The sequence below is a fragment of the Thermobia domestica genome, chromosome 3 (assembly GCF_964235325.1).
Source record: "Thermobia domestica chromosome 3, izTheDome1.hap1.1, whole genome shotgun sequence".
Lineage (NCBI taxonomy): Eukaryota > Metazoa > Arthropoda > Insecta > Zygentoma > Lepismatidae > Thermobia > Thermobia domestica.
In genome coordinates, this window is record NC_137456.1 from 199,507,306 (window position 1) to 199,534,258 (window position 26,953).

The 26,953-nt window shown below is 35.0% G+C and overlaps 1 protein-coding gene across 2 annotated transcripts in view; it reads left to right on the forward strand.

The window, feature by feature from the left end:
• Positions 1–26,953, forward strand: part of Grd (gamma-aminobutyric acid type A receptor subunit Grd) — a 1,945,208-nt gene that overhangs the window by 1,388,430 nt on the left and 529,825 nt on the right. The gene's annotated exons all lie outside the window — the stretch shown is intronic.

Consider the following 26,953-nt stretch of genomic DNA (forward strand, 5'->3'; position numbering starts at 1 on the left):
GTTGTATCTAATTTACTGTCCTAATAGTAAATTTACCATTTTAAGGTCTACACAGATATACGACTGGTGTATATGATAACGTAGTATCTGTAAGATCTGTTTAATGTTTGCATACTCTTCTTTAAGCTTTGTCGAGTACACAACAGGAACATATGGATAGCAGTTGCCATTGTGTAATAACACTAATTAGAAGCTTCTTGAACAACCGTCTATGAAGAGCCGTCAATCTTCTGGTCAATATTCTTTTAATCATAATTGAAGAAGAATCTGTGGAATGTTGTTCAGTAAATTTCGTTTTCATCGTTCATGAAATATGGGAGAAAATCTGCCTCTCTTGTTCTATAAATTGTTATTTTAGTTTCAGGGCCTAGACAGTTCTTTTTCTTCAGCCTAGATCCAAGACGTTCTGATTGCTGTTTTGATAGACTGAGTTCTCGTATAAGATCATTCAGTTCCTTTTGCTAGAACTGTCCGTTTCGCACTTTTCCGTCGTCGAATTCACTTTCACTGGTGTCACTTAGTGACTGGTTGTCTATAACATCGGACAACGCAAGTGGAGGAAGGGGAGTATACATCGACACTGGAATGTCCTCACTGTGGAGCACTGGTCTTCTCGCTGATTCTATGTCAGAATATTCCCATTTGTGTTTTTGTAACGTCTGAGGCCTTTAACGTTTATGGCACAAAAATAACAATCATCATTATGATTCTTCTGTTCCCTTCATACCATAGGCACACCGAATTTCAACCCTGTTCTTCCACTTGTTGTCCAATACTGTAAGCACTAGACACAAGTTTTGCAAATGTTATGAGGCGCCCAACTTTTGTCTTGGTCTCCAACATTTATACCAAAATATGCACAATAAGCTTGTTTGACAAAGTCAGTTATGTTCGTCCTTTGTTTTGGTTAACAATATTCACCACAGATGTAGCAAAAACATCTGGCCTCTTCCACAGCCTCTTCGTGAAGAACTCATCTTTCACTGAAAGATATGAAGAAACAAACATCATTTTAGTAACATAAATGGAAGCATTTACAAACTAAGGCAAATACTATTAATGATAAATCAAATTTAACACAAAATTACGTCTACAATTTCACAACTCTTACCGCATAGTAGGGACATACATGTCATATTTCTCATTAACGATACATCTATATTGATGCCCATTATCTCAACATCTAGAACCAATTTCGGTTTTTGGATTCAGCGTGCATAACATACATAGAATCCATTAAAATATTACTGGCCGCATATATTTTTCAGTTTGTTTGTTGACCAGTGGTTAAGATGTATATTTGACATCAATACTAAGTAACAAACAATATATTATATTTCCTGTAATCTTACATGAAAATAGTTTTGTGAGAGTACGAATTTTGTGAGTCATCTGTTGTTCCTATGTTCACTATATCCATCTTTACTCCCGACTATGTTCCATTCCTCGTAACCACTTATAAATAATTTAGGACACACTTTACTACTTCTTCTAAGAATCATGTCAGCTTAAAAAGAAAATATTTTAATTAATAGTTTTGTTTGGCAACTATATGTGAAACAACTTCAATGATATGTCACTAAAATAACTCTTGATTGTGTTCCATAATTGATTAGTGACTGTCATTTTAACACTTTAGTCCAAAATGTGATGATGTTGAATTACATTTGTTTGAATATTATAGCTAAACAAACTTTTTAGTATTAATTATAATTTTAAGCTGTATCTTATTAGCCACATTAACAAAAGTTTGTGTCTTCCTGCTAATGTCATGCCTAAAACACAATTAGGATATACTTTAATCTCAGATTCATTTTAATAGTTTGCATTGTTATCATACAGTTTCAATTTTTAGAGAGTAATTTGAACATGTGTGATTTATTTGAAATTTGTTGCTAACGGAAGGTGCGCGAGAAAATGTTACCCTGACTCACTTTCACATATCGTACAGCGATGAAATTTTACACGTGTAATTCCTATGCAGTTCATGTTGCGCAAATTCGCACCGTTGCTGTGTTATAGGTCCGAATGTGAAGTAAAGTGTAACTTGTATAAAATCCATTACTGCACCTCAGAAAGCAGCGTGGCAACAACCCACAAGTATTTGTCCCTATTGGATGACTGCATTGTATGGAAGAGGTGGAATGAAGATGACGTGTGATCAAGAGAAAACGCGAACTACGACGGATTTCATACCCAGGGTCGTTCATCTGTCTGGCCAAGATTCGAGCAGTGAAGGGGTGCGTTGTTTTCCAGTAGGCAGACATCTCTTCTCTGCATGCCATGCTCTGGGATTTCAGAGAATCCCACAACTCACACAGCAGTGAGGCATGGTAAATCCTGGTAATTGTACCAGGAAAGCAAGTAGTAATACCCAATGCTGATCTCAAATAAGCGTGGGTGGCCCTGCGTAGCGTAGTCGCTAACGCTCTCGCCTTCGGTGCGAGCGGTCCCGGGTTCGATTCCTGGTGGGAACACTCGGTCGAAAAACTGTAAGACGCTTTTTCAGACCAGTCACCTTAATGAGATTTTCCTGGGTTTTCCTCATTCTCACCAACCAAATGCCGGGGTGGTACCTAACTTATAGGTCCCAGGCCGCTTTTTTCCTTCACTAATCCTTTATTCCTTCCCATTCCCCGGATAGCGTGCTCGCCGAGGGACGTCATCCCTCAAATGTGACGGGCTAAATGGCCATAGATGCCGAAAGCCCAGAAATCTAAATCCCAAGTCCTAAAATCCCAAATAAACATGATTATCACTTTGTTCGCTCAGAGTTCAACACAGACTTCCTTTGGTGGTGGTACGTCGGCATGCTGTCATTGGTTTGACTAGGTTCCTATGCATGTGTTTATGTAAGGGAATTACTGAAGGAAGGGTTCGGACCTCCAACTCCGGATCACTTCTGTCTTTCAGCTGGCTCTAGGTTTTAGGAAGGAACTGGCACTGACCTTTTAGAAGATGCAATTCCGACCTTGGCCTGGTAGAAGTGAAGGAAACGAAAGAAAACCTAGTCAAACTAATGACAGCATGCCGACGTACCACCACCAAAGGAAGTCAACTTTGAGCGACCAAAGTGATGATCACGCTTATTTGGGATTAGCATGGGGTATTACTACTTGCTTTCCAGGTAAAGGGTACCGCAATTACCAGGATACAGTATGCCACACTGTTGCGTTCGTCGTGAGATTCTGCGAAATTCCAGAGCATAGCATCTTGACAAAAGATACTCGCCTCCTGGAAAGCAACGCACCTGTTCACTGCCCGAATCTTGGCTAGACAGATGAACGACTCTGGATATGAAATCCATCATAGTTCGCGTTTTCTCTTAACTGCACACCATCTTCATTCCACCCCTTTCCAACCATGCAGCTACTTCTTAGAGCCAAGTACTTCTACGATGTTGCCACGATGCTTTCTGAGGTGCAGTAATGGATTTTTCTACAATTACCCTTTACTTCACGCACGGACCTATAACACAGCAACGGTGGAGAGTTACAAGCTGAACATTACATGATCTGCGGAGGTATGCACAATTACACATATAAATTTTCATCGCTCTACGATATGTGAAAGTGAGTCAGGATAAAATTTTCTTGCGCACCTCTCGTTAGCCGGCAAATTTCACATAAATCACACATGTTCAAATTACTCAGATACTATTGATCAGCGATCCCCTGTTCATATAGGTGAAAAAGTTCCAAAGTTCCTGTGGAATATCTCTTTGCAAGAAATGCATCGAATTACCAGTAACCCTGCATACATATAGATTTTCTTGGATTTGCACGCTCATTCATACAATGTTCTTTAATGGTGATTACCACTAAAATACAAATTTAATATGAATGTAAAACGAATTCAAAATAAATACAAAACACTGATATAAAATGTCTCTTCAAGTACCTTCCAAATTATTGGAGGTATCAAGGGAAGAATTATAGCTCGGATTCTCTCACTTAAAACTTTTAGAAAGAGCAATTTTACTATTCAATGTCCCTACGGTCAACACCTGTATTTGCCGAACATAGATGATGTGCGAAACTATAAAACTGAATCTTTATATTTAATACAATAAAACAGACACTGGATATTAGTCCAGGAACTTTAGTCAAAAAATGGGTGTTTCTTCGGAAAAATTAGGAACCAAGGGTTTTTCTTCACAAAAACGTTCATTAGGTCATTCTAAATGACATAATCAAAGTCCCTGACTTTCTGCTGTACGCTTCTTCTTTTTTCGGGGGGTGGAGGTGGAGGAGAAAAACGCAATTTAAAATACAATCAAATTCAGCTTATTTGCATGTTAACCTAAATATTCCGAATAAAAAAAATTACCAGGAACGCTTAGCACATTCGCTCATAAATGTTTTACAGGAAGTCCCAAAGAATATCAGGTTTCGGAAATATAACGTCATCAAAATGGCCGACACCAGAATTTGTAGTGTTTTGTGGGAATGGTTATAACTTCCCACAGAATAGTGATAAAACCGTCGTTTTTGTTTCAGATTGAAGATAATTAATTACCAAATGTACGGAATGAAACGTGCTCTCTGCATCGTTAATTTCTTTCGGGATACAATAACAAAATAGTAGTTTTTAAGTATCTGGTTTTGAATGTAAATACAAATAACTCAGTAATCATAAAACATTTCAATATAATTTTTCAAATAAAGGTTGTAAAACATTATAAAACCTTTCCAACGGCACCTGTACCTGCATTTTTTTAATGTAAGGAAGGTATGTTGTTTTATTTAATAGACCGACTCTTGTAAAGACAATACGGTGTATAAAAAATTTGAAAAAAAAATGGATATAAGATTCAATATCGCATTAGAATCCATAGGTCTCACACACTACGGAAGCACCCCCTACACTCTGTGGTTTAATTTCCTTGCTTTATTATTCTGTGGTAGATCCCACTATTAACTTAAGTTGATGACGGTGGCGCTTATCATTTGCTTCCCTCAAGCCTTTCAATCAAGATGTGCATATTTTCTAGTAATGTATTCTGTGAAACTGTTGCTTTTCAGTACGGTCAATTTACAGTTGTATTTTTATTTTGTATTTGAATCAAATGAAACCAGAATCAATTGATACGATCATTAGATACGTAATATAAGTTTGTTACTTGTTGTCAGTAATTGTTTTCATTTGTTAATTTTCATTATAAAATTAACTACTCTGCAGTTACAATTCATAAGATTCTTTCCATTTCCCGTCCTGACAGGTTATTTATGGTTCAGAGAGGAAGAACAACAATAAGGGTTGAGTAACATGTGACACTGTTGGAAACACGTGACACTGAGTAGCAGGTGGAAGAAGGTTAAAGATAGACAGAAATCGAGTGAGATAGATGTGTGCGATTGGAACTCAGAAGCCAGTGTGACTTTATAGGAGTTGAGAGTTGCGTATGGCGCGATTCAATTTTCTTCCTTATCTCGCACTGTTTTAACTTTTTGAGTTCTCTGCACCTCAGGAAATGGATATGTTTTGTGTTATTTGTGGGAAAGCTTTAGTGGATAAGCCCACAGTTTTTGTAAAGAGTGGGTTGGACAGTCTTATTGCCGCAAGTATTGAGAGACAAGATGGAAAATGTTCTACATTCCAAAATTGAAGTTCAATTGAACTTCATGTGGACTGCCGAAAGGACTATGTTCGCAATACAAGTATAGCCGCATTTAAAAGAAAACGCAATGCTGATGAAGCTGCTGCGTCAGTGAGATCTATAAAAACAAGAAAACAGTCGACATCAGTACCAAAATTTGATTTCAAAACTCGTTGTCTGTTTTGCTGGGAGGAAGCTTTAGAGGAAATGGAAAAGAAGAAGCGGAGTGATGTCCGAAAAAAAATTAAAATGGTTTCAACAATCGAGTTCAAATATAGGGCTACTGTGATGAAGATAATAGAAGGAAGAAAAGATGATTGGGCAAAGACTGTAAGGTTGCGCATCATTGATGCAATTGATTTGGTTGCAGTTGATGGTAAGTATCATGATACATGTTTTGTTAAATTTTCAAAAAACATTCAGAAGACCCAGTAGGTCGCCCTTTAGACGAAAATATTGTTGAGGTCATGAACAAAATTTTTTTCGTATATTGAGAATAATGATGACTGCCAGTTTACTCTTTCTGAGCTAAAAGATGTAATTGATGATTTAGAAGCGAAGACTGATCAGAAAATTATTAAGGTTAAGCTTGTTGAGCGGTACGGTGATAAGCTTGTAATTACCAACAAACTGAAAGGACCAACCGCTCTGTGCTTTCGAGAGACAAGTTATGATGTCCTCAGTAAATCATGGCACGAGAATAAACTATTAGATCCGCAGAAAGAAAGAATGAGAGTTGTGCAGAAAGCAGCCGAAATCATACGTCAAGGTATACGTTCTGCATCATGTAATGTAGATACTTATCCTCCCAGTACTGAATTGTTCTCTAATCTCAACGCCAGTGTGCCTGAGTCATTGATCTTTCTGATAGAGGAAATCATCTTAACAAACGGAAAGGGTTCTACAGAGCTTTTGAAAAGAAAGTCAACTGCCATATGTCATAGCATTATGTCCGCGGTTCGTCCTCGTTTCTTTTTATCATCTGTACTCCTTGAAGTATCCGTTCATTTACGTAGATACTTTGGCTCCAGACGTCTAATACAGATTTTATCATCCTTAAGATTCTATTCTTCATATATATAACAGTCCTGTATGAATCTTCCAGTGTGATGCATCATCAGCCTTCAATCCCTTCCCCTGAAGAAGACTGTTTCGTTCAGTATGTTGGTGACAACGGAGATCATAATGTTCCAACAATTGATGGCATGAATACATTTCATTCAATGGAAATCATCCGAATTGTTGTTCCCCATGATAAGGTTAATGATTCTCTAGATAATGTACAAAGATTGAAAGAAATGCCAAGTGCCTCAGAAATAACTAAAACAACATAAAAAACCAATCAAGATTTACGAAAACCGGGGTGTTCGAGGACTTAAAAACGCAGTCGAACTAATTGCAGTCCAACACTTATCTCTAGTCTTCGAAATGTGGATGTCTTGTGGTTTTATGCTAAATATAAGGAAGTACTGCGCATTCATGGGTGGAGTGGATTCATGGAGTTGTTGAAACATCAGAAAGACCACTACAAATCACGTGTGATGTTTTTGCCACTTGTAAACAGTCGTGCAAGCGACTACAAAACAATTTACAGCACTTTACTATATGTTCTCGAAGATAGTCTCAAGTATGGGAACAATACTTGTGTAATAACCTTTGACCAGCCGCTTTATATTAAAGCAAGGGAAATCGTTGCTTCATCCGGTGAAAATTCTGGTATATCCAAAATAGTGATCAGACTAGGAGGCTTTCATATGTGCATGTCCTTTCTTGGATGAATTGGTTTCATCATGGCTGGCAGTGGGATCAAGGAAGTGTTGAGTACTATTTACGCTTCTCATTCTGTTGACAAAATGTTGATGGGCCATGCTTGCTCTCGGGCTGTCAGAGGTCATACAATTCTGCTAATAGCTCTGTCTAAAATAATTTTCAATGAACTGTCGTTGTCCAGTGAAGAACAACAATTTATGGAAGCCAACGTACAAGACCTATACGAAACAACACTATCATTTTCAACAGTAGAAGAGCTACGATTTCTCAGTGATATTAAAAGTAAGTATCAAGATAAGTGTTCCCAACTAAAAGAGAGAGGACCAACTGCACAATTATGGGTCCAGTATTTAGGTGTGGTGTTAATCCTCGAAGAGTTTATTAGGGCAGAGAGGATGGGTGATTGGAAGGCATATCTGTCTGCAGTGAAGAGGATGATTCCGTATTTCCATGCCGCAGATTTTTTGTACGCTAAAAGTGCCAACTTGTTTGTACAAGACATGGTAAAGTTGGAGAACATAATGGATGTAGACACCTATAGAAAATTTACTGTAGACTTTTTCACTGTTAAGTGATCAGACATTTTTTTTAGTGGAACTCCAACAAATATGGTAATAGAACAGTCACTAATGAAGTCTTCAAAGATGCGAGGAGGCTTTGTGCATGGAAGAAGTACAAAAGAGAGTGTTTTAACGAAGTTTGTTGTTGGTTTGTTAAGTGCGAGCAATATTTCTGAAGGACTAGAAAACTTTTGTGGGATTTCGTTTGCAAGTGAAGAAAAGCATGTAGATGCACGAGAATCTCAAATTAAACGGGACCAAGAAGATGTTAGGAAAGTATCAGAGTGGTTCAGTGTCCACAACCTTTCCCAAACGTACAAGTGGTCATGTATTTAGCAACAGGGGTTGCAGGTAATGTGGAGAAGATAAACTGCTACGATGCACTGAACGTTGGAGCAACCATGATGGAAAGAAAAGTTGGTGACAATTTTCATGACATAATATTCTCGTACTGATAAGGTTCTTTCTCTTCAAATAGTGAACAGTCACCTTACGGTACATGATGTTACTATGCCTGTCAATCCACTGCTATTGTCTCAACGATTCAGCGTAATCAAAAGACTAGATGATTACCTTCGAGCATGTTTAAATTTCGAACTGGCTCCTTACCCAATGGCTCTTTTTCATGCACCTGAAATGAAAAAAACGAAGAAATCATCCTTATTCAACATCTTCAACCCGATCGATGTTCATCCTGATCTCGAAAACGCAAACTACGTCGTTGATGGAGGGTTCCTTCTTCATCGGGTGGTGTGGCGTCAAAACGATTCCTTCATGGTTATTTGTCATAAATATGTGGCATATGTGGAAAAACACTTCGGTCAAAACATTGTTATCGTATTTGATGGATATGGTAATCCTCAGAAAAATGTAAAAGGCATGGAGCAACTTCGACGGTGCTCGAAAGCAGCATCAACAACAATTATATTTGATGGAAAGATGGTTGCGACTACGAGCCAAGAAAACTTTCTCGCCAATGGAAACAACAAAAGTAGGTTGATTGGTTTGCTCACTGATAAATTCAACGCTGCGAATATTGATGTCAATCAAGCAGAGAATGATGCTGATGTTCTCATTGTAGAAACCGTACTCACGATATCAAAAATTAATTCTAATTCTACAGTTATCGTTAGTGAGGATATTGATTTGTTAGTAATCACGACACCTCGAATTCCGCCGAATTTAGAAATGTTTTTTCTTGAAACCAGAAAAAGGAAAGACAGAGAAGATTTACTTATCAAGAAGTTTAGAAGGTGTATGTAAAAATCACATTTTATTTCTACATGCTTTTTCAGGTTGTGATGGAACATCTGTGAATTTTCAGAAGGGGAAACCAGCTTGTTTTAAATTATTACAAAAACGTCGAGATTTAAAACATGTAGAAATTTTTAATCGAAGTAATGTTTCCCATGCAAAAATAACTGAAAATGGCATACAGTTTTGGGGGGTTTGTACGGTGCATCTGCAAATGACATTTCACTAAATGATTACCGTTATCATTATTTCACCAAATCAGTGAAGAGAAATAAGTCTGTTGATTTAAAAGCCCTAACACCGACTTCAGCTGCAGCACAACATTTGTATTGGGTTTATTACCACATACAAACATGGCTCGGAAACCAACTAAATCCTGAGGAGCGGGGTTGGGTTATGAAATACAATTTGTTAGTACCAATTCGATCAACGTAGCCACCTGCTCCACTTTCCATTTTAAAAATGATTTTCTGTTCATGTTCTAAAGGATGCGGCAATGTGTGTGGATGTCGTGAGCTGCTTCTGTTCTGCCCTCTTGCTTGTGCAAATTGTCGCGGACAATCCAATTTGAATGCCACTCCAACGGAAGGAATCTCTGAACGTGAAATATTCATGGACGCCGAAGAAATAGAGGTGACAAACGAGGTGGACGTGTTACAATTACAATTATTATTTATCAGTCAGCGAAGGAACTTAACAAGTAAACCATTTCAGGTAAGTTGAATAGTTTACATTTCTTATTCATTATTACTCTGAATTTTACATTTCTCATACTACAAACGATAAGAATCTATCGCCGAACCATGTAAATCCTCAGTTTTGTATCTGTGTCTGGGGTGTGTCTGACTTACGGATTCTAATGCGATATTGAATCTTATATCCAATTGTTTTTATTTTTTAAAAACAAATAGGCTTATATTGTCTTTACAATAGTCGGTCTATTAAATAAAACAACATATCTTCCTTACATTTCAACGTACAAAAAATGCAGGTACAGGTACCGTTGGAAAGTTTTATAATGCTTTACAAGCATTGTTTGAAGATATATTTTGAAATATTTTATGATTGCTGAGTTATTTGCATTTACACTTAAAACCAGGTACTCAAAAACTACTATTCTGTTATTGTATCTCAAAAGAAATTAACGATACAGACAGCACGTTTCATTCCGTACATTTGGTAATTAATTATCTTCAATCTGAAACAAAAACGATGGTTTTATCACTACTGCGGGAAGTTATAACCATTCCCATAAAACACTACAAATTCTGGTGTCGGCCATTTTAATGACGTCATATTTCCGAAACCCGACCCGATATTCTTTGGGACTTCCTGTGAAACATTTACGAGCGAATGTGCTAAGCGTCCCCTGTAAATTTTGTTTCTTTTAATTCGGAATATTTAGGTTAACATGCAAATACGCTGAATTTGATTGTATTTAAATTGCGTTTTCCTCCCCTACTCCCACCCCCAGAAAAAGGGGAAGCGTACAGCAGAAATTCGGAGACTTTTGATATGTCATTTAGAATGACCTAATGAACGTTTGTGTGAAGAAAAACCTTGGCTTCTAATTTTTCCGAAGAAAAATGCTAAAGTTTCTGGGCTATATATATATAGTTGAAGAAGAATAATTCCTAAGAACAGATCTATCTCAAAATACGAAGAATTGAACTTCTCGGAATGAGAGCGAGTTAACTGATTATAACTGAACTGAAAGACTGAAAGGTAATCCCACCCTGCTAGTCTGTCTACTGTATAGCGCTTGTGTCCTTGGTGTATGTCGTTCCGAGTTCGATTTTCAATGGGAGAGCACAGAAGTTTACTTTCATCATTACTCACTTTCAGTAGACATCCGTGTCATTTAGGCTCGAGGGTATAACCATGGACATTAAAAACTAATTTCATTCTTTCCTTTTTCACGAGAAGGTAAGCAAGCGACGTTCCTTTTCGTAGAATTGTTCAAAGAGAACCTCAAATAGATATAATAAGATTTTAAGAATTATTTATTTCAGTTCTCTGTGGGGTCTCGCTATCTTAGTGATGAGCATCTCCTCTGATAAGTGGGGTCCTGGTTCAATCTCAGCATGTGCCAATTAAGTTTAATGCTGAACAAACACCATGTGATTTGGTTTTCTTGGTGTTTTCTCCTTTCCTCCAAGATACTTCATTCCACCATTTCATTCATTCTCATAATCACTCTTTTAGCTTGCACGGCATACCTATGGGAGGTAAACCAAAACTTTAATGATTTCATTTATTTTTCTCGAATCTCGAATATATATTCCTAGTAATAGGTACTTGAGGACACAGCTAGTTTTGTTTAATTCATGATTTGTGTTGATTTTACGGGAATTTAGTATATAAAATTTACACAAAATTTCAAACTTTAAAACATGTGGGTGAAGTGAAAGTAAAATATTGTATTTGTCCCGTTCATTTTATGCGTAGTATAATGTTATATCGACTGGTAATAACTCGAACCATATAAAGATTCAGCCCATTATGTATTGAAGAGGCTAGAGAAACACTAAAATGGAAAGCGCAATGGCCAAAAATAGCGGGAGGAAAAGCGTCTTAAAGTTTCCGACTTGCCGCTTAGTAGTAGAAAATGGATCGATCTGGGCCAACATAGGCCACCTCAGGAGCCCCTGGGAAATCGGGCACCTTGAACCGTCGACCCAGGGTCTTTTACGACCTCCATTTTAGGGGTGTACTTGTTCCCTTTTATGAGCACCTTTTAGGGGGTGTACTCGTTCTCTTTTACGACCTGCATTTTAGGGGTATATTCATTCTCCTTTATGAGCATATTTTCCAATCCCTATTTTAACATAGCAGATAACCCATACGATTACGAACACATAGAAAAGCAGATAATAGATAAGACTACGTAACATACCAAGGGTGTACTCGTTCTCTTTTACGACCTCCATTTTACGGTGTACTCGTTCCCTTTTATGAGCATATTTTCCAACCCCTATTTTAACATAGCAGAAAATACATAAGACTACGTAACATAGCAGAGCTAATACAAGAGTATGGCTAAATTTCCAACCCCTATTTTAACATAGCAGAGAATACATAATATTCATTCCCTTTTATGATCACTTTTTCAACTCCTATTTGAGAATAGCAGGTAATACATAAGACTACGTAACATAGCAGGGGTGTATTCGTTTCCTTTTATGAGCATTTTTAGGGGTATGCTCGTTCCCTATTATGAGCATATTTTCCACCCCTAATTAAACATAACATAGATTACATAAGACTACCTTTCAACCCCTATTTTAACATAGCAGTTGGCTTATTTTTCACCCCTATTTGTACTCGTTCTCTTTTCCAACCAAAACTACTCCAATCCTTATTTTAACACATAAAAGCAGAAATTACATAAGACTATGTAACATAGCAGGAGTATTCCAACCCTTATTTTAACTTAACAGAAATAGCAGACAATGAGCAAAGATTACAATCGAACACCCACGATCTACAGATAGTCATTTTAGTGGATCTACTTTGATGACCTTTTTGCACCCTTAATTGAAATTACATAGCAGAGCAGATAATACATAAGACTACGTAACACTGCAGGGATGTATTCGTTTCCTTTAATGAGCACTTTTAGGGGTGTATTCGTTCTCTTTTTCAACCCCTATTTGAACATTTTAACATAGAAGAAATTTATGAACACATTCTCCACCCCTACTTTAACAGCACTGATTTCGTTCCCAACCCCTAATTTAACATAGCAGAAATGACACAAGCATGTCCTCAAACTACTGACCATCGTGAACAAAGATGAAACTCAAAAACGAAACAACATATCGAGGTGCTGTTTCCACATTCAGCAATTGGTCATAAACTAGTACATGTTAAAAAAGTACTGACCATCGAGGTCAAAGGTCAAACTCGGAAACGAACCATCGTATTGAGGTGCTGTTTCCAAATCTAGTAATAAATCATCAATTAGTACATGTTAAAAAGTACTGACCATCGAGGTCAATGGTCAAAATACTTGAAACCTAATAACTCGGAAACGGAGCCACATATTTAGATAGTTTTTCCACATTTAGTAATTGGTCATGAACTACTACAAGTTCCAAAAATAAGGATCATCGAGGTCAAAGGTCAAACTTGTAAACGAAGCCACATATTGAGATGACGTTTCCTCATTTAGTAAATTTGTGCGATCTATTCAATTTTGTACCAAGCAGGAAAAAAGGGAAGAAGGAATAAATTTGAGTGGCATATTTACTTTTGTATTAATGAGAAAGAAATCAAAAAACACAATTTTAACTAGCGCAGAATTTCTGTATCTTTTTGGGCTATTCAAATAAACGAAAAAAATAATTTGGATGGAGTATTTATTTTTCGACTAACAAGAAAGAAAGCAAAGATATGCCATATTAACGAGCTGAGAATTTTATATCATCTTGTACTATTTAAACCAACGAAGGAATAAATTTAAGTGATCTATTCCATTTTGTACCAAGGAGAAATGCCCTTTTAACTAGCTCAGAATTTATAAAAAAGCGAGGAAGGTCCATTTTAACTATTTAAATAAACGAGGAAATATATTTGAGTGGTCCATTCAATTTTATACCAATGAGAAATGCCATTTTTTATTTAGCTCAGAATTTCTAGTGTATGTTGTATTATTTAAACAAAACGAAGGGCTGAATTTGAGAAAGCGAACATGAACCATTTTTACTAACTCAGAATTTTATATCATTTTGTAATACTAAAATTTGGATGTAGTATTTAGCTTTGTATGAACCAAAAAAGTGAAGAAGATCCATTTTAACTAGTTCAATATTTCTGTACAATTTTGTACTACGCAAATAAACGAAAGAATAAATTTGGATAATCTATTTTTATTTTTGTAGCAATCAGAAGAAAATCAAAGAAGGGAAATTTTAACTAGCCAAGCAGAAAAAGGAAAGAATTAACACTTTATACAAATTAAGTAAACAAAGGTATAAATTTGTACTGACCTGAAAAGAAGTAAGATCAGCATTCTATATTTTGTGCCATTTATTGGGGTGTCCTATTTCCTTCTGTACCAACGAGAACCATTTTTAACAGGCTTATAATTTTATACTTTTGTAATATTTGTACCAAACAAAAAAGCAAGGAAATACCACTTTTTTGCTAACCAGAAAAAGCGAAGAAATGCCTTTTTAACTAGCTCAGAATTTCTTGACCACGTTGTACTATTTAAACAAGCGAAGGGATAAATTCAGTTTTTCACCAACGAGAAATACCATTTTAACTAGCTCAGAATGTCTATACCTTTTTGTGCTATTTAAACAAACAAAGGAATAAATTTGTACTATCCAGAAAAAGCGAAAATGGACACAGAATTTATGTATAATCTTTGTACTGCTCAAATAAACGAACGAATAAATTTCGGTGTTCTACTTTTATACCAAGGAGAAATGCCAGTTTAACTAACTCAGCATTTTATACTATTTTGAAATTTTTAATAAACGAAGGTATATACTTGTTCTAACCAGAAAAAGCAAAAAAAAAAGAACTTTTGTACCACTCCAATTAACGAAATAATAAATTTAGGTGTTCTACGTTTTATACCCACGAGAAAAAAATAACATCCATTTTATTTAAATAAACAAAAGAATAAATTTGTACTAACTAGAAAAAGCGAAAAAGGCCCATTTTAACTGACTCAGAAGTCTGTACCATTTTGTATTATTTACGAAGGGATAACTTTTGAATGAGCATTTTAACTAACTCAGAATTTTATAATATTCAAATAAACGAAGAAGTAAATTTGAATGGAGTATTTAGTTTGTACCAAGCAGAAAAAAGGGTGAATTAATATTTTGTGCTAAACAAACAAAGGAATCCAGAAAAGGCGAAGAAGGATCATTTTATGTAACTCAGCATTTTATCTTTTTGTGCTATTCAAATAATCGAAGGAATAAATTTGAGTGGTCTATTTTATTTTTGAACCAATCAGAAGAAAAACAAAGAATGTTCAATATTTTATACTTTTTGTGCCATTTAAGAAATGAATAAATATATTGGAGTATCAACGGGGAAAAAGCAAAGATATGCCATTTTTACCTGGCTTAGAATTTTATACCTTTTGTAACATTTGTACCAAACAGAAAAAAACCAAAGAAATATCATTTAACTAGCTAATAATTTTTGTGCTATACAAATAAACAAAGGAATAAAAAGCGAAGAAAGACCATTTTAAATAGCTCAGCATGTTATACATTTTCGTACTACTCAAACAAACGAAGCAATAAATTTGAGTGAGTTATTTACTTTTGTACCAACGAGAAATGACATTTTAACTATCTGAGAATTTTATACCTTTTGTATTATGTTATTAAAGGAAGGAATACATTTATACCAACCAGAAAAAATGAAGAAGAACTATTTAAACTAGCTGAGTATTTTATACCATTTTGTACTCCTCAAATAAACGAAAGAATAAATTTGAGTGACCTATTCAATTTGGTACCAACGAGAAATGCCATTTCAACTAACTCAGTATTTTATACCTTTTTGTGCTATTTAAATAAACGAAGAATGCGAAGGAGGACCATTTGTAAATGGCTTAGAATTTTATATCTTTTGTAGTACTCAAATAAACGAAGGAATAAATTTGTATGATCTATTCAGTTTTGTTGCAAGCAGAAAAAGGAAGGAAGTACCATTTTGTACTAATCAATTAATCGAAGGAATAAATTTGAGTGTCTCATTTAGTTTTGTACAAACCAAGAAAAAAGCGTAGAAGAGCCACTTTCAACTAGCTGAATATTTTTGTGCTATTCAAATAAACGAAGGAATAAATTTGTACTAAGCAAAAAAGGACTCAGTTTTTATGTACATTTTGTACTACTCAAATAAACGAAGGATAAATTTGGGTGGTCCATTTAGTTTTCGCAATTTCAGACAAAAGTCCAGGTAGCATACTTTTAAGATTACTTAGGAAAGAAAATCGATATACTAGCTGTGATGTTTAAGTTGCTGAATCCTTTCTCTTAAAACTAAAACAATTAGGCCTATGTCTAGAACTTTGTAATAAAAATCTATCCTATATCTTGTTTGTGGATCTTCAATAGTTTCATCCTCTGCCTCGTACTGAAACTCCTTTGACCTAGATGGTCAGTATTTTTGAAACTTGTAGTAGTTGATGACCAATTACTAAATGTGGAAACACCACCTCAAACGTGGATCCGTTTTCGAGTTTTTGACCTTTCACCTCGATGGTCAGTATTTTTCGAACTTGTAGTTGTTGGTGACCAATTACTAAATGTGGCTCCGTTTCCGAGTTTTGACCTTTGAGCTCGATGGTCAACACTTTTGGGACATGTGCTCTAGCTCAGCATTTTATACCTTTTTGGGGGGATTTCAAATAAACAAAAGAATAAGTTTGAGTGGTCTATTCATTTGTGGTGCTAGATTTTGTATATTTTGTGTCACCAGAGAAAGGGCCACTTAAAAGTAGCATTGCCTCTCCCGTCACTAAGTAAGGCTCATAATTATATGCTTAATACACGTGCGTTTAGCGAATTAAGTTTTACATTTAGTATCGGTTGACAAAATACTAACGCCGACACTGAAGTCCAAAGTTTTCCGGTCATTAACTACATATTTGAACGTAAGAGCTCCCATTGGTTACAGAGTAGACTAACGTCATACATTGAATTTTAACTTAATTCTGTAGAGCAAACTCCATAGTAATTAATGTTATTAAGGGATGAAGACGTACTAAAGAAAAAAGAAGAAACAGCATGCTCGGCCATTTTGGGTCACTACGCTGATAGAGGAAAAAGCAGAAGAGATCATATCAAATTAAAAATAAATTCATCAAGGAAGAGAAAAGGTTTCAAAGTTCCATGTTTCCCACCCTCTACAGAAAGTGCTGAATTATTCATTCTGTTGTGTAGATATTTAAGCAACGTTACGAATGCGTTACCTAACATTTGTATTGTTAGTGTAGTGAGGCTCCTAAGGTACAGTCCATTGAGCACCTTACTAGTGTGGAAGGCAAACGCCTATTAACATTACTTTTTAGTGTAATTTCAGGAATGCAGAGCTAGTTAAAATGGACCTTCTTTGCTTTTCTTCTGATTGGTACAAAAATGAGCCTCCCAAATTTATTCCTTCGTTTATTTGAGTAGCACAAAATGGTACAGAAATATTGAGCTTGTTAAATGAACCTTCTACGCTTTTTTTCTTGGTTTGTACAAAACTAAATGAGACACCCAAATTTATTCCTTCGATTAATTGATTAGTACAAAATGGTACTTCCTTCCTTTTTCTGCTTGCAACAAAACTGAATAGGTCATACAAATTTATTCCTTCGTTTATTTGAGTACTACAAAATGATATAAAATTCTAAGCCATTTACAAATGGTCCTCCTTCGAATTCTTCGTTTATTTAAATAGCACAAAAAGGTATAAAATACTGAGTTAGTTGAAATGGCATTTCTCGTTGGTACCAAATTGAAGAGGTCACTCAAATTTATTCTTTCGTTTATTTGAGGAGTACAAAATGGTATAAAATACTCAGCTAGTTTAAAATGGTCCTTCTTCATTTTTTCCTGGTTGGTATAAATGTATTCCTTCCTTTAATAACATAATACAAAAGGTATCAAATTCTCAGATAGTTAAAATGTCATTTCTCGTTGGTACAAAAGTAAATAACTCACTCAAATTTATTGCTTCGTTTGTTTGAGTAGTACGAAAATGTATAACATGCTGAGCTATTTAAAATGGTCTTTCTTCGCTTTTTATTCCTTTGTTTATTTGTATAGCAGAAAAATTATTAGCTAGTTAAATGATATTTCTTTGCTTTTTTCTGTTTGGTACAAATGTTACAAAAGGTATAAAATTCTAAGCCAGGTAAAAATGGCATATCTTTGCTTTTTCCCCGTTGATACTCCAATATATTTATTCATTTCTTAAATGGCACAAAAAGTATAAAATATTGAACATTCTTTGTTTTTCTTCTGATTGGTTCAAAAATAAAATAGACCACTCAAATTTATTCCTTCGATTATTTGAATAGCACAAAAAGATAAAATGCTGAGTTACATAAAATGATCCTTCTTCGCCTTTTCTGGATTCCTTTGTTTGTTTAGCACAAAATGTTAATTCATCCTTTTTCTGCTTATTACAAAACTAAATACTCCATTCAAATTTATTTCTTCGTTTATTTGAGTATTATAAAATTCTGAGTTAGTTAAAATGCTCATTCAAAAGTTATCCCTTCGTAAATGGTACAAAATGGTAGAACTTCTGAGTCAGTTAAAATGGGCCTTTTTCGCTTTTTCTAGTTAGTACAAATTTATTCTTTTGTTTATTTAAATAAAGTGGATGTTAATTTTTTCTCGTGGGTATAAAACGTAGAACACCTAAATTTATTATTTCGTTAATTGGACTGGAACAAAAGTTCTTTTTTGTTTTTTCTGGTTAGTACAAGTATATTCCTGTGTTTACTAAAAATTTCAAAATAGTATAAAATGCTGAGTTAGTTAAACAGGCATTTATCGTTGGTATAAAAGTAGAACACCCAAATATATTCGTTCGTTTATTTGAGCAGTACAAAGGTTGTACATAAATTCCGAGTCCATTTTCGCTTTTTCTGGTTAGTACAAATTTATTCCTTTGTTTGTTTAAATAGTATAAAAAGGTATAGGCATTCTGAGCTAGTTAAAATGGTATTTCTCATTGGTGAAAAATTGAATTTATCCCTTTGCTTCTTTAAATAGTACAACATGGTCAAGAAATTCTGAGCTAGTTAAAAAGGCATTTCTTCGCTTTTTTTGGTTAGCACAAAAATTATTGTTAGTTAGTTAAATGGTACTTCCTTGCTTTTTTGTTTGGTACGAATATTACAAAAAGTTATAAAATTCTAAACCAGTTAAAAATGGTTCTCGTTGGTACAAAAGAAAATAGGACACCCCAATAAATGACACAATAAGTATAGATTGCTGATCCTTGTTCTCCTTTTCTGGTCAGTACAAATTTATACCTTTGTTTACTTGATTAGTACAAAGTGTTAATTCTTTCCTTTTTCTGCTTGGCTAGTTAAAATTTCCGTTCTTTGATTTTCTTCTGATTGCTACAAAAATAAAAATAGATTATCCAAATTTATTCTTTCGTTTATTTGGGCAGTACGAAATTGTACAGAAATATTGAACTAGTTAAAATGGACCTTCTTCACCTTTTTCTGGTTCATAGAAAGCTAAATACTCCATCCAAATTTCAGTATTACAAAATGATATAAAATTCTGAGTTTGTTTAAATTCGCTTTCTGAAATCTAGTTCTTCGTTTTGTTTAAATAATACAACATACACTAGAAATTCTGAGCTAGATAAAAATGGCATTTCTCATTGGTATAAATTGAATGGACCACTGAAATATATTCCTTCGTTTGTTTAAATAGTTAAAATGGACTTTCTTCGCTTTTTTATAAATTCTGAGCTTGTTAAAAGGGCATTTCTTCTTGGTACAAAATGGAATAGATCACTTAAATTTATTCTTTCGTTTGTTTAAATAGTACAAGATGATATAAAATTCTCAGCTAGTTAATATTGCATATCTTTGCTTTGTTTCTTAGTCCATCCAAATTAATTTTTTCGTTTATTTGAATAGTCCAAAAAGGTACAGAAATTCTGCGCGAGTTAAAATTGTGTCTCTTTGATTTCTTTCTCATTAATACAAAAGTAAATAAGCCACTTAAATTTATTCCTTCTTCACTTTTTTCTGCTTGGTACAAAATTGAATAGATCACACAAATTTACTAAATGAGGAAACGTCATCTCAATATGTGGCTTCGTTTACGAGTTTGTCCTTTGACCTCGATGACCATTATTTTTGGAACTTGTAGTAGTTGATGACCAATTACTAAATGTGGAAACACCATCTCAATATGTGGCTCCGTTTCCGAGTTATTAGATTTAAGTATTTTGACCTTTGACCTCGATGATCAGTACTTTTTAACATGTACTAATTGATGATTTATTACTAGATTTGGAACAGCACCTCAATACGTTGCTCCGTTTTCGAGTTATTAGGTTTTAAGTATTTTGACCTTTGACCTCGATGGTCAGAACTTTTTTAACATGTACTAGTTGATGACCTATTACTAGATTTGGAAACAGCACCTCAATACGTTGCTTCGTTTCCGAGTTATTAGGTTTTAAGTATTTTGACCTTTGACCTCGATGGTCAGTACTTTTTTAGCATGTACTAGTTGATGACCAATTGCTAAATGTGGAAACAGCACCTCGATATGTTGTTTCGTTTTTGAGTTTGACCTTTGTTCACGATGGTCGGTAGTTTGAGGACATGCTTATGTATTATCTGCTATGTTAAATTAGCGGTTGGGAACGAAATCAGTGCTATGTTAAAATAGGGGTTGGAAAATAAGCCATACTCTTGTACTACTTCTGCTATGTTTGTTCAAATAGTGTTGAAAAAGTAATCATAAAAGAGAACGAATACACCCCTAGAAGTGCTCATAAAAGGAAACGAATACATCCCTGCTGTGTTACGTAGTCTTATGTATTATCTGCTCTGCTATGTAATTTCAATTAGGGGGAAAAATAGTCATCAAAGTATACCCTCTAAAATGAATATCTGTAGATCGTGGGTGTTCGATTGTAATCTTAGCTCATTGTTTGCTATTTCTGTTATGTTAAAATAAGGGTTGGAATGAGTACACCCCTGCTATGTTACATAGTCTTATGTAATTTCTGCTCTTATGTGTTAAAATAAGGGTTGGAGTAGTTTTGGGTTGGAAAAGAGAACGAGTACAAATAGGGGTGGAAAAATAGGCCAACTGCTATGTTAAAATAGGGGTTGAAAGGTAGTCTTATGTAATCTATGTTATGTTCAATTAGGGGTGGAAAATATGCTCATAATAGGGAACGAGTATACCCCTAAAAATGCTCATAAAAGAAACGAATACATGCCTACTATGTTACGTAGTCTTATGCTCTGCTATGTGTTCGTAGTCTCCATGTATTCTCTGCTATGGTAAAGTAGGGGTTGAAAAAGTGAGCATAAAAAAGAACGAGTACACCCCTGCTATGTTACGTAGTCTTATGTATTATCTGCTATTTTCAAATAGGGGTTGAAAAAGTGATCTTAAAAGAGAACGAATGCACCCTTGCTATGTTACGTAGTCTTATGCTCTTATATGTGTTCGCAGTCTTTTGTTATCTGTTATGTTAAAATAGGTGTTGGAAACTATGCTCATAAAAGAGAACAAGTTCACCCCTAAAATGGAGATCATAAAAGAGAACGAGTACACCCCCTAAAAAGTGCTCATAAAAGGGAACAAATACACCCCTAAAATGGAGGTCGTAAAAGACCGTGTGTTGGCGGTTCAAGGTGGTCGATTTCCCAGGGGCTCCTTAGGTGGCCTATGTTGGCCGAGATCGATCCATTTTTTACTACTTCGCATGTATGATGCGACGCGTAAAGTTATCAAATGACGGCGTGGTAGAGTGAGGAGCATCTAGGATTAACGTTTGACGGGTCCCGCGTTCGATTCCCGCTAGAGGGGATTTATTAATTTTGTTTTTTTTCTTTAACCAATAAAGCAGCCATTTGCAACTACAAGTAAAATATTAATTCACCGTATGTTCATATATCATAAAGCAATAGAAATGTTTAAATCGGTTGTAAAATCTTTCAATGTTCCTGAACGTAACCTGCTCCGTAAATATATTGATACCAGAAATTATATTATTGTTAGTACAGTCGTTGTGTAAAAAGTGTTCTTAAAGCTTCTTGTCTATATCTGTGGGCAGTGTGCGAATTACAAGAGGGATGAGGGTGAAATCCCCTTTGGGAATACTGGATGTATGCTATTACCAAAGGGTATTTACCCCTCATTCCCCTTGTAATTCTCACACTGTCCACAGATATAGATACGAAGCTTCAGGAACACTTTCTACACAACGACTGTACTAACGGTAATAAACTCGTGATATCAATATTTGAACATTTCTATTGTTTTATGCATTATTGTTTTATGCATTTCTATTGTTTTATAACATACGGTCAATAAATATTTTGCTTGTAGTTACAAATTGCTATTTTATTGGTTAAAACAAAATACAAAATAAATAAATAACCGAGCGGGAATCGAACCCGGGACATTTCACACGTGATTCGTACATGATCCTCACTCTGCCACGCCGTCATTTAATAACTGTACGTATCGGAAACTTTATGGCGCTTTTTCTCCGCTATTTTTTGGTTATTGCTCTCTCCCAGCTTGTAATATTAACACTTTGAATGTGCACTACTACCTCGAGAAAGATGGTCCCAAAGTTCATTCACCAAAGTCTGCTTTCTCATTGTCAGTGCAAATGCTGCAGTTCCTAATGATGTACAAACAAACTTGACTGATTTTCTATTCCAATACACAATCTGCTATTGAAGCATCTTCAGTGGTAGAGTAGCGTTCCATTTTCACTTTAACATCTGAAAGACCTATTGAATTTGTTATTCCTGATAAAACTGGTAAGTTTATTCGTAAATATATATTATTTGTATGTTCACGGTAAAATCATAAAAGGCGATGGAAATCTTTTAAATGACAACAACATTGATGGAAATAGTTTAAATGACAACAACATTAATGGAAATAGTTTAAATGACAACGATATTGTTGGTCTTGTAAATAATTCACTTTATTCCTTATTTTGTCAAGTACATGTTTCATTAATCAATCAACGCCCAGTGTCGCCTACAAGTGACATTACTTTAAAGGCGTCTTCTTCCTTGTACAATATGTCGACTTCGAAACTTTATTGTGTGGTGATGTAACATACATAGGTAAGTTGCTGGTGCTACTGTGGTTCATTAGAACCCTCTGGTGGACCATTGGTGGACAAGAAAAAGCCTTTAAATTAGTGTGCCCTGCAGGTGACACTGAGCGTTGACGGGTTAAATGAGAAAACAAATATAGATATTTCATCGTCCGTTTCTATGCCAACTGTGCGTATATGAAAACAACGTTATATTATGGTAATGTTGCTACCAGTATACATGTAACTGAATCATAATAGTACAAGGAATACTGAAAAACATTTGAATACGATGGTGCAGTCCCCAGATAAAGACGAAGCGTTTTATTCAAATTTCGAACCAGGGGGCCCTCAGGGGTGCGTTTACCGGAACCGGCTTGGGAACCAGACAAATTGACCGAGAGTTACCAAATTTTAGTCACGAATACCTTGGTCCAGGCTCCAGACCAGAGTTAAACGTTTCTGTCAAAATTCAAACCAAGGGGGGTCTGAGATACCGAGACATATAAAAGTAATCCACAATGACCGATATTAGTGTCAAATCCATAGTTTTCGCGGTCGCTGAAATCTATGGTGACACTTCATTAGAGATGACTTGCAAATTCAGTTACAATTGTATGCGGGCCGGGAGTCAGGGAGGGACGAGGATACCGAGACGTAAAAATAGCCCAAAATGACTGGTATTAGTATCAAATCCATAGTTTTCGCGGTCCCTGAGATCAATGGTGATACTCCCATAGGCGTTGACTTCCACATACAGCCCCCGTAAGAAGCATGGGTATATTCAACTAGTCATATATAAAATAAAGTGTTCAAAGTAACAAAATTAAGGATTTTGTATTAAAAAATATTCTGAGAATCTTATCATTCTTAATTTAATTCAATTTAATAATAGAGTATTTACCTCAGTATTTCCATAAAACATATTTTTATGATTTTATTTATAACTTCGCTTAAAAATTAACCTGAAACAGGCTTTATTTATACAACTGTAAACTTATTTTAATTGTTCAATCTAATTTGTTTAATGGTTTTACTGAATTAAATAAAGAAATTTTTGGAAGTGATATTAATTTTCCCTTTGTGTTTCCTTGTAAACTAATTAAAATTTAAAATTTCAATATGTTTGCCTTTTAAAATATATTTTTAAATTTAAATTTTCTCATTTGTAGAAAAAATATTTTCTTTGTTTATCAGGACTATTTAAAAATTCTACATTACAAACTTTATTATTATTTAATCATATGCATACATACTTTAATTAAAGTCTGATTATATATATATATATATATATATATATATATATATATATATATATATATATATATATATATATATGGAAATTTGGTACTTGAACATAAAATATTAATTTTGTTAAATTAATAAATGCAGTAGTTTAAAATTCATTTAAATCTCATGAACCTACTTACATGTTAGTACAAACGTCACTTGGGAGTCATAACATGAAATACTGACTCTCAAGAATAAATTTAATCAAACGAAACCCTATAACTATCAGCAATTACATTAACTCTTGTACATTGCTGTTTTGGGAGAGGCGATTTTTTAAACCAAGACTGTAGAAATGAAGTTCGATTGTGTCATTTTGAGTAAAAAAAAAATTGTTTCCCGCGAAAAGTATCATAGGCGCATCCAAAACCCTTATACTGTCCTGTGTCCATCCTTACTGTATCCATTATTAAAGGAGCTGTTCGACCTAGAAATACATTTTTTACAATTTATTTCCATTTGTAAAGTTGAAAATTCTAAAAGGAATAGTGTTTGTTTGATCGCGATACGTTCACTCGTTAGCGAGTAACAGAGGAAGAAAGATTTTGTGATGACGTCATTGGTGGTCAAGGAATGAGAGCAGGCTTACATACTACACAGTGCAAAGCACTTCGTTTGTGAGAGGTGCGGTGGCACGTTCTAAGTGCGGTTTCCTTTTCCAGAACTTATTGCAAAGACTTACAAATATCATCTGCATGTAGAGAATGATATCTGATGGTGGGCTGTACAAACGTTTTTATATTATAAAACGTATCCTATAAAGCATAAGTTCAGCGTTTCAAAAAAAAAAAAAAAAAAAATAGAAACCAATATCATGTAAGCAGATGGCAGACGAGATTGCTGCAACACCTAAGTACCTTTTCTTTAATCATTCTTCCGATTTCCAAATATACGTATGTTCATTTTCACGTTTTGTTGCAATTTTTAACGCTGACCCTATAATTTTATGCTTCAAAGTATGTACAGGAGCGCAACATATGAGGCAAAAATGAAATAACATCTGTAAAGTTTGCAGAATGCGAAAAACACTTCACCGGTTAAATTTCTTTTATTCGCATAGCTGTCCGCGGAACAACTCTCATCACCCATTTCATCATCATTGTCACATGATACAGAGAAATTAGACGATGAATCAATGTCTTGAGGAACAGTCATCGTCACTGATTCCTTCTACAAGCCGGTATATTTCACTCCCTAATTCACACTGTATAGCTTATTTCTAAAGCAGTATCTTCAGAATCATGAGTGACATCGTCTCTATTACTCTCTATCAGAAGCCAGACTATGATAGGTATATCATGTTTACTAAAAACTTTCAAAAATATCTAAATAATAGCTTAAATCAATTTTGTCACTCAAAAACTGGGGAGCCTAGACCCCGGCCCCAGCCTAGATCCGCCAGTGGCATTAACTTTTCTTTCAGTAAACTTGACTTTTCGAAGGCAGGCTCTTCAAGATGTTTGGAACACGAGTGATTTTATTTGGTACATTTTTTCCCATTGATTTTCTTGAGCCATAATTTATATCGATCTGGCGATTTCTCACGACTTGAAAACATAGAAAAAGGTACTTTATGTCCTCAGCTTTAATTGCACAAGAATTACAACCGAAAACACAGTAGGTGTTAGGCATTTCTACTTCATTTCACAGACACAGCAGTCGCTGTACTAACACGTGTTTTCTACTTCACACTAGTGTTTCTTTCAGAAAAAAATTCCGGGGGAGGGGGCACTTCGTATTCGGAGAGGCACATTATTTTTACACAGTACTATTATATTTATTATCTTATAGGCGTATTATTTTGGTCTCCTCCGGGGAAATCTATCAGAGCTCCGGGAGACAGTGCCACCCTAAAAACATGTCTAGAAGAAACACTGTTACGCACAACAAACGTAATTACTGCTCTCTCTCTAATCTTTTTTATACTAATGCTGTAGGAAAAACAAGTAACTAAAACGTCACTCAAGAATTCAACACAGAGCCAGACTGCTAACAAATCCAAAACACAATCTATTAAGTCCAATGCACTATTAAAGGTTTATCAGCTGCGTACAAGGGAGTGATTGCTGACTCATATTGAGTTTCTCGCGTATCCCACCCATGACGTCAGCATTTACGATTCATCAAAAACAAATGTCTGTAGAAGTTGAACGAGACGGCCTATCAAGATATAAAAAAACACGGGTCTCTTATTTTTTGTTACTCTTTCTATAACACCAAACTTGTTTTTAACTCGAACTGATCCTTTAAGTTTCCATCAGTGTCCAACGTGGGAACATTGAAATATTATTTTGGAAATATAACCAGGCTTTTTTCAGAAAATTTTATTAGACGTAGTATCTCATAATATGACGAGAATGCAATTGGGAACTGTTCGCTAAAGAATGTGCCCTGAACAGGAATGACATGTAATCGTAATTAATTTGCATCAGCTAGGTAGAGGGGCGATTGGTCATCTGCAAGAGATTTTCCCTACCCTAGAAACAACACTAATTTTTGGAGGCATTAAGCTACACATACAGAAGATATCGGAAATGATAAATATAAAGTGTGGGTTATGTTGTTAGTATAAAAGTGTTTAGAAAATTTTAAAAAGAACTCTCTTTTAAATTTGAAACATATTTTATTCACACTTAAGGTTATTATGAAAATACGAAGTATTCAAGCGTAGAAC